The sequence below is a fragment of the Astatotilapia calliptera genome, chromosome 3 (assembly GCF_964374335.1).
Source record: "Astatotilapia calliptera chromosome 3, fAstCal68.1, whole genome shotgun sequence".
NCBI classification, from domain to species: Eukaryota; Metazoa; Chordata; class Actinopteri; order Cichliformes; family Cichlidae; genus Astatotilapia; species Astatotilapia calliptera.
In genome coordinates, this window is record NC_137424.1 from 8,611,911 (window position 1) to 8,624,999 (window position 13,089).

Here is a 13,089-nt window from a genome sequence, read left to right on the forward strand (position 1 = left end):
GTGGAGGAGAGCGCACATAATAAGAGTCATTAACAGAATGGTGACAATTATAATCTGTCTCATTTTAGGAGCAGCTCACAGGCACAACAGACTACAGAGCAATCAAAGCACCAGTTAAACGTCCATGTGACCGGCTTACAGCCAATGAACAATCAGTCCCCACTGTCCCCACCAACATCACTGTACTGGAAAGACTGTGCTGCCATGGTCAGAGATGAACTGGTACTAAAATGTAAGGCAGCTGATGTGTGTGGCCTTAGCAGCACAAATGCATCACGGCTGCAACGCTGCAGTGTGTTTAAACATTTGAACATTTCTGTGGCTTCAAACCAGCAGCTCCTCTGTACTCAGTCGTGTTTGTGTGTCTGTCAAAGTGATTGTTGTCTTTAAAAAGCCTTTTGTGTTGAGTTTTGTGAGCAGTGCCGAGCTTCTCTGTAGTCTAAGCCGAGTCGATATATTTGATTCCATGTTTGGTGTGATTTTCAAAGTCAGCAGCAGCAAACCCATACGGTAAAAAAATACATTTTTCCTGGCCAAAATATATTTCAAATATATGGTAAATATATTTTGTATTTGTGATGCTCCAAAAATATATATTTTTGAAATTGAAAATATATTTCTTTCAAACCAAAATACATTTCAAAACATATTTTAGGGTGAAGAAAATACATTTCCAACCTTACAGTAGAATGTATATCAAAGTATCCTTTATTTAAAATATATTTAGTGCAATAATGATGATAATGATAACAATACTAAAAGTAACATGTTTTATGCACATCTGCAAAAAACAGTTGGATTCAAACAAAACAGAGTCAAAGGTCTATCACGAATTAGGTTGTTTATTCATTTGCTTACAGTATTTCACATTACACAATATCTCACTATAATGTAGCGTTCATTGACTTTGAAATTATCTGTCAGTGATACAGTAAACAAGATACAACAACTGCTATGTACACTTTAGTTTTTGACAATATATACAATTTAGTACTTAAAGGAACACACTCCACTGTTTTGGAAATAGGCTCATTCTCCATCTCCCTCAGAGTTAAAAATGCAGCGTCTTCTTTCTAGATCCGTACGTTAATAGGGCTCTGGAGCGTGATCTTACGGGATGGGGCGTAGCCAGGATTTTTGGTCAAGGCGCCATATTAGCAGGCCAAACAAATGCTTGCTGTGTGGTCGGTTGTAATGTTAGATTGCACTACCGACAAAGGAATAAGCTTGAAAACAGGCTCTCTTTTCATTGTTTCCTCACCTGGAAACATCATGAGGGAGCTTATGTGTTGGATGTTACCAAAAGAAGGCGTCTAGCCTGGATAGCAGCTGCGAGACGAGCTGATATTCAGTTCTCTACCAGCCACAGATATCTGTTGGTGTGCTCCAGTATTTTCATTCAGGTAAGTTCTAAATAAGTTCATATTATTATTTATAGCCTGTTAATTTTATTTTCAATGCGCTCTGAGATCATAGCACAAACTTAGAACAAACATGCAGAACTACCTTCTATTTATAGAGTTGCTAATTATTTGGCATTATTGCAACAAACCAGCCTATGAAATGAATGAAACAAATCCTGACTGGGTTCCAACACTACACATGGGGCACTACGAAATCCCTGCTTCAAACTACATGCTACATACCACCATGCCAATCAGATTACTTCTTCCATGTGAGGGTAAAAAGGTGACCTTCCTGGATAAGATGGCAAAGGTTTGCTGCGTTTTGGTGAACATGTGCCCCAGTGTGGTAGTAAAACCAGGGAAAAATGCTCTTTTTAAATACTTTTAAGTCTTGTGCTGTTTATGTAGTGATAAGTTTTCTTTCTTTTTTTTTTTTTTCCTTTTTTCTCTTCTTTTTTTTTCCTCCTTCTCTTTTTACAGTTGCAGAAACATATAGGTGATTGCTGTAACGTATGTTTTAATTTTGAAATTAAAGCAGCCTTTTTTCCGTTAAAAGGTTCTTTGTGAGGATCAATCCAGACATGGGAACAAAATGCCCTGCAAAACTTGGTACAAGCCGCAAGACAGGTCGTGTCGTAAAGAGGAAGGTTACAAGAATCAGCCCTCGGATCACCACCTTCCTCCAGCGGCTCTCTGAGTTTGAATGGAGGACTTCCAACTAGGTAAGAACAGAGATGATAATATCTTTTACATAGCTGATAATTATATACATACTGTACACACATCCATACAACAGTATGAATGATCTCAGACAGATGTGAACAAGTGAATAACCTGAGCAAACATGAATATTGATGATGTGTCTTTGACAGGTGGTGATAAAGACTACGCTGAACCCGACCATCCTGGTAACGGAAATCTAAATCCCATGTCACATTCTATTTCCTGGGACCCACTGATAATTATTACATTTTGTAAATGAGTTTTGTTTTACAATTGTAATAGTTTATTTAATGTTCATGCTGGTGGGTTTGTCCTGTTTTTAGTGGAATGAAAAACTGTTTTCCTTAAAAAAATCAGACAGAAAGGTGAAGGACTGTGTAGTTTTCATGTACGCTTCTATTTATTTTGGTTATTGGCATTGTTTTTATTCAGTTGAAAAATGTTTTTCTTGTTAAAAAAAAAAAATCAACAATAAATGTTGGTTTAATTCACTATTCTGAGACTACTTTATTTTTTTATTTTTTTTGTCTCGTTTGGATCTATAGCCATCAGAATTGTTGTCTTGAGGCCAAGAAAGATGGCAAGCGGATTTATTTTACCAAGTGGATCATCATGGCCTTGCCATATTCGTCCATTTGATTGACCTTTATTATAATTATGAATTTATTTTATTTTCAGTTGCAAACGGGACAGACATGACTGTGGGACAGGACAGGGGGAAAGAATGAAAGAAAGAGGGGGAGAGAAAGAAAGAAAACCAAAGGGGGGAAGAGACGGTGAGAAGGGGGGGAAGAGAGAAAAAAAAACAAACAACAAAAAAAAAACTCCTGGGTCACCTGTATGGAGAAAAAAAACAAAACAGAGGAGACAGCAAACAACAAAGAGCAACATAATAATAGGAAAAAAAAGCACCATCACAATAAACTAGCTAGCCATAGATATCAATAGTTACTAAATAATAAACGATATTGTGCAACACTCAAGATAGACAGCGCACAGTGTGCTTTGAGGCAGCAGCCAAGAAAGCTGTAGTCCGCGTCTGTGAATACCCATGTGTACACCTGTGTGCATACCTGTGTGGATCAGCATGCTTGCATTCCAAAGGTTTCTCCATGTGATAAGTGATAAGTTTTCAAAAGAGACAGTAAATTACAGAATGCTAGTAGTGGGTGATATTATACAAATGCTGTCATGATTTTATGTGAACATTTTGTCATTTGTAAACTATACATAACATTTTTTCTACATTGTAACTGATGTGATGTTCGACAAAGTGCTTTTAATTAAAAATAGGCAAACATTTCTTTGTTTCTTTATTCAACTTTTGAACAGTGGTATTTAGTAAGTACATATTCAGTAAATGCAAAGTATTTACATGGCCCCCTAAATTAAAACACTATGGGTTATTCAGAACAGAACTATGCTTGGAAAAATATTGTCCCATCAGTTGATCCAACTCCTCCACAGTAGCAGGTGGAACTTTTCTTTTTTGAGGATGGCTTCTTTTACTTGTCACTACAGATGGTCTGTCTATGTTTTGATCAAGAACCTTTTTTTTTGGGCAGCTGAAGAGGAGAAGTCTATCTTATGGCCAACCTCTGGCTGTATCTTGGTCATATTACCCAGCAAAACCCAGTATGCAGGTTCATCTGTAACAGTCCTTGTGCCACAGATCCTCACTGTTGCTTCTACATTAAACAGAAGAGCAGTGACATGGCTGCAAGTCTCCACGACTCTAGCCATACAGCTGCAGTGGGCGGCTTCAACCTTCCCTGTGATGCTCACAATGACCTGTGGCTGCAATGCTGCAATTCAGTCTTTAAGAGTGCAGGACCTGAAACACACACAGACAAAGTTCATTTAAAGACAAGAACTATGAGCCAAGGCCGACACAAATGTGTTTTATTTACTTTCAAATCCATTTATCATAAATGTAACAAATAAAGTGTTTTTATGTATCCATCTATAGAACGCTGCATGTTATATTCTAAATCTGCATGTTTCTTTTTAGAAACCTATCAGCAAAAAATGAACCTAAAGTATGTAATGCAAGGATGTAATCACTTTCAAGAGGGAGAAAACATAAAGTTCGACTTTAAGTGACAACTATGGACACCTAATATGACAAGGAGATTCTGCAGGTCATTAATCAATGTATAAAACTAAAACAGAATGTATTTTTAGTGACACAGGACACAAACAAGGAAGCAAGATGTGTAATTAGGATTATTTATAATAAATATGAATTAATTAGGGCAATTTCTTTAACCATAAAGAATAACTAAATCCTTCAGGACAATGTCACATCAATGCACTGAACTCACTATGTTATCCCTCTAACAGAGCCTCTACATGTTCTCACTGTAATTTCCCCCTCACGAATGAATTTTTGCTAGCACTAATTTGAATGTTGGGGGGAATCAAACGCATTTTACTCGCAGTACTCAAGCTGACTTACCTTTGCTTGAATGACGGCGTACTCACAACGTGGAGGCTTAAAAATAGCCAAATCTTGTACCCAGTCCTTGGTGAATTGGATGTGCGCCTCCAGAGATTTATAATTGCGAAATTGGTGCGCCATGTATGCTCTGACTCCACAGACAAGGTATGAGAGTAGATCATGCTAAGTCAATAGCGGTTTGGTCTTCAGGGTTTCTACTCCACGGCTATATTTCATACGGGTCCACATTTCAACAATCAAGTACCGTCTCTTTGCATCTGGACAGAATCTGTCTCTATACCGTCATTTTCTTTTGAGCTACGTTTCAGAATGGTTCGTAGCAATCTTGTTTTGATTCGTGACCTGCCAAGATGGTGCTGCGCTCCCACAATGCATTGCGACATTACGTCAACTCCAAAGCCCTTTGCGTGCAGGAGTGTATGCGCATGCGCATTGCCACGGTGGTTTAAAAAATAAAGATATAATGAAAAGTAATTAATAAAAATTAAATATTTAAACATTCCCACAAATGTGCAATGAACGTGCAAAAACTCTCTTTAGTAGTTGTTGCTGTTTCTTTCTTTCTTTCTTCTTTTTTTTTTTTTTTTGAAAAATAACGACGTCTCTGAGGCGCGAAATCTGACAGCGAGAGGAACGGCCGGATACAGGAGACGGGAAGAAACAAGCCGATTATGTTCGCGTTAATTAAGTGGTTGGAAGATGTAAAATTCTCAATTCTGCCAACTGAACATATACGAGATTTTAATGAGGATGAATAATTAGCCGGCATGGAGGAAACGGACCTTTATTTCGTGGAGTGGCGACAAGAAGCCAAGGCGGGTGGCCAGTCTAAGAAGCCTCCATCATCAAGCTAGCAGGTGCCTTTTCCCATATAATATTACTTTATTCTCGTGTATTTGGAACGGAAGCGTAGAGCTGCCACCCAGGCAAAAGAGAAATATAAGTATATCACGTTATAACGTGAAAGGTTTATCGTTCTAACAATATACTATCATGTTTGAACAACATGTTTGAACAACATTGTACGAAAAATGCACATAATTATCACGTCCGTACAATATTGTGCGAACGTGACAATTATGTATATTATAATAATGTGATATTATATTATACCAGTGGTTCTTAACCTGGGTTCGATCGAACCCTAGGGGTTCGGTGAGTTGGTCTCAGGGGTTCGGCAGAGCCTCCGCTGTGACGTGCACGGCTCATTTTGTGCACCAGTAAAAAACATATCTACGTCTAATTTGAAAAAAAAAAAACACACTTTATTTTTCACTAAAGAGGCGTTCAATGAATGCGCATATGAAACTGGTGGGGTACCTCCAACAAGGTTAAGAACCACTGTATTATACAAACATGAAAAGCATAATGTTAGAACAATAAACATTTCACGTCATAACGTGATACAGCTCTATTTTTCTTTTGCCTGGGTGGCAGCTCCACGCTTCCATAATTTGGTAATCAAAATATGTAACTTAATTAATTATATTGTGACGTACTTTTGCCTTTTCTTATTATTCTGCCTTCTCAATAACTATCAAAGCCTATTCACATTTAATTTGGCTTTCACAGAAATCCTACCTCTCCTTCTGGCTACAGAGTACTTACCAAGGTTAGAAACAAAGAACAGTTATGCTTTATTAATGTTCGCTAATTACAATGTTCCACATTTCCTTGCTTTTTAAGTCATTTTTAGGCTTTTTAGAGTTTTTGTTTTTTATTTTTTTAGCAGTAATGTTTCTGCCTATTTATTTCAGCCCATGAAATCGAATGCAGATCTTCCTAATGTGAGATTTACATAAATGTAAGTAATTTTGTTTGTCATTGTCATTAATGTTGTTGCTGTTGTTGTTTTTGTGCAGTTTGCAATCATATAAACCTAGCAAGCATCAGTCAGCACAGTGACTAACCTAAACAGATTCTTGCTTTATTCACATATATTATATGTAATTATATATACCTGCACATTGTACCTAGGGTTGCAGCCACTTGGCCCCACCCCATTGTTGTGACAGCCCTGATTGTACTTATACACTGCATCTGAACAGGGAACAGTCTGCCACATTAATGTATTTTTAAGTGACTTGTTTGTAATACATGAATTTGTTTCTTACAGATGTCAAAGTCTCAACCTCATGCTGCCCTCCCCCATCCTCCTAAAGTAAGTATTTGTTGTTGTAGTTTTTTATGCAGTGTCTGTGTCACATGCTAATCATAATTATTGAAATAACTGTTTTCTAACAGGTTTTCCAAAACACTAGTTATGTTTGTTGTCATTCAGACCAGTACTACTGCTTAGACATTGTTTAGTGGTCATGCATGTTTGACAAGCTCGTTATGATACCAAAACAGTAGGCCTATCACAATAATCGATATATCGACTTAACACACAGTACATGTACATGACCTCAATAATTGTTGATGATGTAATTTATCTGCCATTATATTTACAAAAATAAAATATAATGATAACAAAACAATAACATTAAATATCATTGTTTTCTATTTGTTAGAAAATTTACTATTTATTCAAGTTTTTAAGGTATCTAATATTTTGATTCCTAATTTCAATGATCTAAATACTTTAAGAATTAGATGTTGGTTTGTCAATTGAAAGTGTGTAGATCTTGCATTATTATGGTGTTATATTATGATTATACATTCAAAGACATAAAATGGTCTTAAAATGACAATGACATAACTTGTCGCAATTGTTTATGGGGCAATATACCGACCAACAAAAAGTCGTTATCGTAACAGGCCTTCAAAACAGACGGTTTTATGATTGATAAATTAAAAAAATAAATACATTTAATTTCTCTGAGATTCTCTAATATTCAGTTACAGTTCACAACACAGCTACCCGTACATGCAGTATTATACTGTAAATATAAATCTCTGCATTTAGCATCCCACTAGAAGCGTCACAGTTACTGCCTCTTTTTTTTTTTTTACAAATACCTGTACTATCACTAACACATTTACTGTTTTACTTTTAGCCTGTGGATACAAATGCAGATTTCCTTAATGTAAGTTGTGCATTTTAATTACATCATGTTATTTTTATTATTATTTATTTATTTATTTTATTTTACATTCAAATATTTCAAGCTTCTTGGTTAAAGAAGCTTGATTGCTAGTAGGTAAAGAATAGTTCACCTATAATTCATATTCCCAATTAATTTCTCACCTCTGATTGAATGCCTTTGTTTGTTTTCCTATAACAAAACATTTTTGCTGGATATATATGGTGAATTTATATGCATAGATACAGTCGTAGTGCTTGACACATGCAAACAGCAGTAGATGTACTAAAAAGGAAATAATTACAATCATGATGTTGATTGCTGATGTCAGTATATATATTTTAGAGGAATGTTTTGTTTTTCACCCAAAATAACTATATTGCTTCAGAAGAGATTTATTACCCTATATAAACAGTATCTATATATTGTTCTGTTTTTTGTTTGTTTTTGTTATTTTCAGGTTCAATGGTGCGTGTTCTTCTAATGGCCGCCTTCCCACTGGAGGTTTTGATCCACAGCAATTTAAAAGGTAATCAGCTTTGAAAGTCAGTTCAAATGGTTAGCTAATAGTACTTTAAAAAGCCTACAACTCTGTCACCAGTTTCTTTACCAAAAATTACCCATAAAAGTATCGCTCAATAGCATATATTGTAGTTCAAATGTTTAGTTGTACAAATATCAAATTTTTGGAAATCTAAAACTAGTCAAACACTCAAATGTTCATGCTTTTTATAGGAGGACAGAGCAAAACGGACATCGGCGCAGAGTGAAGAACTGCCCTTGATAAGGACACTATGACAGCCATATATAGTAAGTGAAGACTTTCTGTGTATCTAAAATTGCATACAGCACAAGTAACTTACTTTGCAACCATTAAAATAGGTTGTAAAGTAAGTTACCAATACAAATAGGTGATGATGCATTGTAGTGGTTGGTCTCAGACAAAGAAGGTCAACAGATTTATGAATGCTGGAAGGTAAGGAGAGACGACCAAAAGGGGTGTTAGCATTACTGTAATGTGAACTGGATAGACTTCCCATCTAGGAAAAAAAAAGAGGTAAATTATGCGTAAAATATATCTGTATTAATATCTGTATCTGTATAAACAGAAATATCTGTTTGCTAAATGAAGCCAGCTAACATAAATCACATTTTTATTTTAACTCTGATAAAAGTAATAGAACTGTGACTTTTGTTTGTTACAGTGGCGGTAAGGAAGGGGTTTCCCAGCGTGTCCAGAAGGGCTTTGAGGATTGCAGTGAAAGCTGGGGGAACTGAGACTGTGTGTGTATATATATATATATATTTATATATATATACACACATATATGTATATGTGTGTGTGTTTCTTTTAGAATGTTTAAGTATGTAATGAGAATAAACTTATAAAATGAATATTCCTTGCTTGATTGATATGCTATATGTATGTTTTAAACATCAAATAAAGATTTCTTTCAGATGTTACATGTGAATGTGTTTTCTTAGAAATATATGAAGGGTTAAATTTATATTTTTTTGAATGATTTTAAATACATTTAAATTGTATTTTGAAATATATTTTATTAATATATTTCAAAATATACAAAAAATGGCCAAAAAATATATGTGCTAAAATACATTTCAAAATATATAAATATATTTTAAAATGTATTTTAAAATATATTTATATATTTTAAAATACATTTTGAAATATATTTCAAAATGTATTTTGAAATATATTTCAAAATATACAAAAAATGGCCAAAAAATATATGTGCTAAAATACATTTTAAATATATAAATATATTTTAAAATGTATTTTAAAATATATTTTTTTACCGTATGGGCAAAGCTACACCAGAGGGTTGTGCTGTGTAACAGGTTGGTGCAGGTGGTGTTATCTACATTTGAACATTAGGCAACAGTCTCATGAAGACACTTTCTATTGTTCACTAAAGACCAACAATAACAGAGACAAAGGGAGAGCAGCAGAACTAGTGCTAACAATTAGCACTGCTAGCCTGCCCACCAACACCAGCTAATGTTCTAAAAACGATGATCAATGATTTTGCTGTAACGGCTCCAGCTGTCTGTGTCAGGGACACGTTGGAGATGAAGTGAGTGATCCAGTGACAAAGGTTTGGAAAGCTGCAGTCAGCTGAGACTAAAGGAGTCACCTGACCGAGAGACCAAATGTTTCACTGAGAACGTCCAGATGAACAGAATCAACCTTTGGGATAATCTGTTCCACACATCCATGTTTCACTTACTGCATTATATTTCCTCATTGCTGTGCACACAGGCCTGTGGCTTATAACCAACTCCAAGTTCAGACTCAGAGGCTGCTGAAGCTGTTTTCTGGAACAGAGACGTGTTGGATATAAAAGCAACTCTTCTTTATGTGTCAGCACTGAGGAAAGGAGCAGCTTCGTTTCTAAGTGTATGAAGGACTGTAGCAGTGTGTGTGTGAGCTTTATTTCACAGACAGAACCATGTCAAAAACACAACTTCAGGTAAAAACAATACAAAATCAAAGAGTCTGATCAGAAGGATTAAACAGAGGAGTGTGGGGCTGTTTTTAACAGACAGCAGGTTAAGCCAGGCTGGAGGAGTAAACTGAGCCTCGGTGTGAGCAGCAGTGTGTTTGACAGGAAGCTGAGATAAACAGTCTGGAGCCCATTTAGTGCTTCATATGAAAGTGTGAGGATTTGAAAGCAAATCTAAAATCAAGCAGGAGTCAGTGTGAGAATGATTTGTGCTTTTCCTCAGTCAGATGCTGGGAGTTTCAGTTCATCCATGTTCAGCGTGCTGTGCTTTGTGTAACAGGAGAATATGACAGTATAAATCAAGTCTTCATGTCACTGAAAGCCTCCACAGTCTGCTATGGAGGTGCATCAGTTTGGATTTACAAGAAGAACATTTCTTAAACCTGCCACAAGATGGCGCTCCAACAGAAGGGATGTCCACAGTGTAACACAGACACACACATACTGTGTGAATGTGTGAGTGAATGGGCTTTCAACACAAGGCTTCTGCTGCTACCTTTAATGACATAATTAGCTAACAAGAACAAACTGTTAATTACCACCAAAGAACGGCTCCAGATTTTAGCTGCTGACCATTTTGTGAAACGTTGATTACATCAGCTTATTGTTGATTTTTCAACCTTAATATCAGCTGCTTTAAAGGAGCCTGGTTCTCTCGCAGTAACACTTTTCTTCACTAGATGCAGTGCAGGCACAGTCTGTGTTTCTAAACTACACACTAATGTTCATTGTTGTGCAGCTAAATCCTCCCTCTGGATGGGAAGAATCCCTGTCAGGCTTCAAACACCTGGCTTGGTGTTCTGGAGCTAATGTGTCACCTGTGAGGACTCTGAGATGAACACACAGCAGACACTTCAGTTCTCCGTCTGTGTGTCCTCAGTTTCCCAGCATGCCTTGGCTGTGGTGGTGGAGGTGAATGAGGGGGAACATGCTGCTCTGTCAGCACTCAGGTTTCATACCTGGTGATCTCAGAGGACAAAGCGGCGTTACAGCAGCGCACGTTGATGAGACCTGATGCTCTGAACAGTTCAGACTTCAGCCTCACTCTGAGAAAACAAACGACTGACTGTCAGCAGCAACTACACCTGCTCCATCAGTGACGGAGAGAAGAACTGAGACTGAGAGACATACAGCTGCAGGTCAAAGGTCAGAAACGCCCGCTCTTTGTACGGGTCAGGAGTTAGTACTGCAGAGGTCAGAGGTCAGCTTGCTGACAAACCATTTGAAACAGTTTGGAGCTAAAAGCACAACAGCAGAGGAAAGAAGAGACACTGCAGAGATGATGCAAAATATTGTGTTTTGTTCTCAGCTGTCAAAAAGTGTAACACACGTGTTCCAGCACAGCCTTTGTGTACTTTCACTTCTCCATACTGTCCATTGGAAATCCTGTTTGTTACTTTTTGATTTCAGTCCATGTGTCCAAAGCAAACTTCTGTCCCACACTTTCTCTGCTGACTCTTCACCGATGCTCAGATGATCTCAGATGATTTCACCAGAACTCATCAAAATTCGGGCTCCACAGAAACCCAGACGTCACTAAACAAGCGTAACAAGCAAAGTGAAAACTGGTCGTTCAGCTTTATTGACCAAAGATAAGCTCACATGTCACCTCATGACACAGACACTTATTTCCACAGCATGCACGAGGACTGACAATAAGTGTCTATAAAGCCACTTCTATCTGCCACACCTGTGCTTCTGTCATGGTTGCTCTCCTCTCACTCTGTCATTTATCCACAGTCTGCCTCCCTCTGCTCCGTCAGCTGACGTCCTCTCTACACCACCTGCTGTGTTTTATCCTGCAAAAACACATTTAAGAAGCGTTGCACCGAGTAACGGGAGGAACTGCTATAAAATCCATTTAAAGGAGGTGGTGCTGAGTGCTGTGACTGGGGTCCCACCACTGACATCACGGGTGGAGGACATGTTGGAAAACTGCTACAAAGTGCTGTGCAGCCAGCAGAGCTTACAGTCTGTCCTGTGTGTCATACAGGCTCTCACACTTAGTGTTTCTGTGACACATTGAAGAGAAGTTTGTGTTGTTCACAGTTGTGCTTGTACTGAGTGACAGCTGACATGACCTAACAGGAATAATGTGTCTGTGCTGAATGAGAAGTAACACACAATGAAGTCTTGATGCATCTCAATCATCCAGGAAAGTGAGTCTGTTGCTTCTGTTCATCTGGACGCAGCGTTTTGTGGGAGAAACGTGTCGTCATCATCAGGTGACGTCTTCAGTCTCAGCTGCAGGTTTCAGTCTTACAAACAGGACATTTGCATAAAGACTGAAAGCAGCTGCAGGAACGATGGGCTGGGAGCTCCGTTCCTTCATCTTAATTATGCAGATTCTCAGGACCATTGATCAACAACCACTGATCCATGTCCATGAGTCCCATTCACAGAGATGTGGGAATGGCTGCAGTCACAGCATGTAAGATGGAAATAAATGAGAAGTATTTAGCTGAAGTGGATTTGATTTATCTTAGTTCTTTTTTAACTTGTAGTTCTACATTGGAAGATTATTGTGATATTGAAATATAAAAATACATTTATATTCTATTATTTTCTCAAAATAAGCGTCACACTCGTGGAAGCCGGTGTAGCCGCCGAAACGCCTGCATTTATGGAGACTTTCAGCCCCAGGTAGGCCAGTTATGGATCTTGGGATCCACATTATGTCAGCAGCTGTTCTCCACCGTGAACTGTGTTCAAACAAACACGCTCACGCCTCACAGACGACAGCTTACAGTCCTGTAGAGATAAAGTGACTTCGTACAGCCCCGACCTGCAGACGCTGTGCGCAGAGGTTCAGGAGCAGAAGTCCCGTTGTAAACATATCACGGCAGACCTGACGATGTTTGCATGAACGCGCTTTTCAGCATCTCTTTATTGACCACTTTACACACACGGTTGCTGTGCGCACACAGCCGGCTGTAGCTTTGCAGCTC

General features: G+C 37.8%; 3 long non-coding RNA genes across 3 annotated transcripts; 2 read left to right on the forward strand and 1 right to left on the reverse strand.

Moving 5' to 3' along the window:
• Positions 1 to 633: 633 nt before the first annotated feature.
• On the forward strand, positions 634 to 2,990 carry LOC145424677 (uncharacterized). The gene is made up of 2 exons (XR_013905709.1): positions 634 to 2,128; positions 2,279 to 2,990. It is a non-coding gene; the product is annotated as an uncharacterized LOC145424677 (long non-coding RNA).
• Positions 2,636 to 5,543, reverse strand: LOC145424774 (uncharacterized). Its single transcript, XR_013905720.1, has 2 exons — positions 4,588 to 5,543; positions 2,636 to 3,963 (listed from the first exon to the last, which is right to left on the reverse strand). It is a non-coding gene; the product is annotated as an uncharacterized LOC145424774 (long non-coding RNA).
• Positions 5,544 to 5,911: 368 nt separating this feature from the next.
• LOC113018265 (uncharacterized) lies at positions 5,912 to 8,922 on the forward strand. Its single transcript, XR_013905660.1, has 2 exons — positions 5,912 to 8,145; positions 8,352 to 8,922. It is a non-coding gene; the product is annotated as an uncharacterized LOC113018265 (long non-coding RNA).
• Positions 8,923 to 13,089: the final 4,167 nt, after the last annotated feature.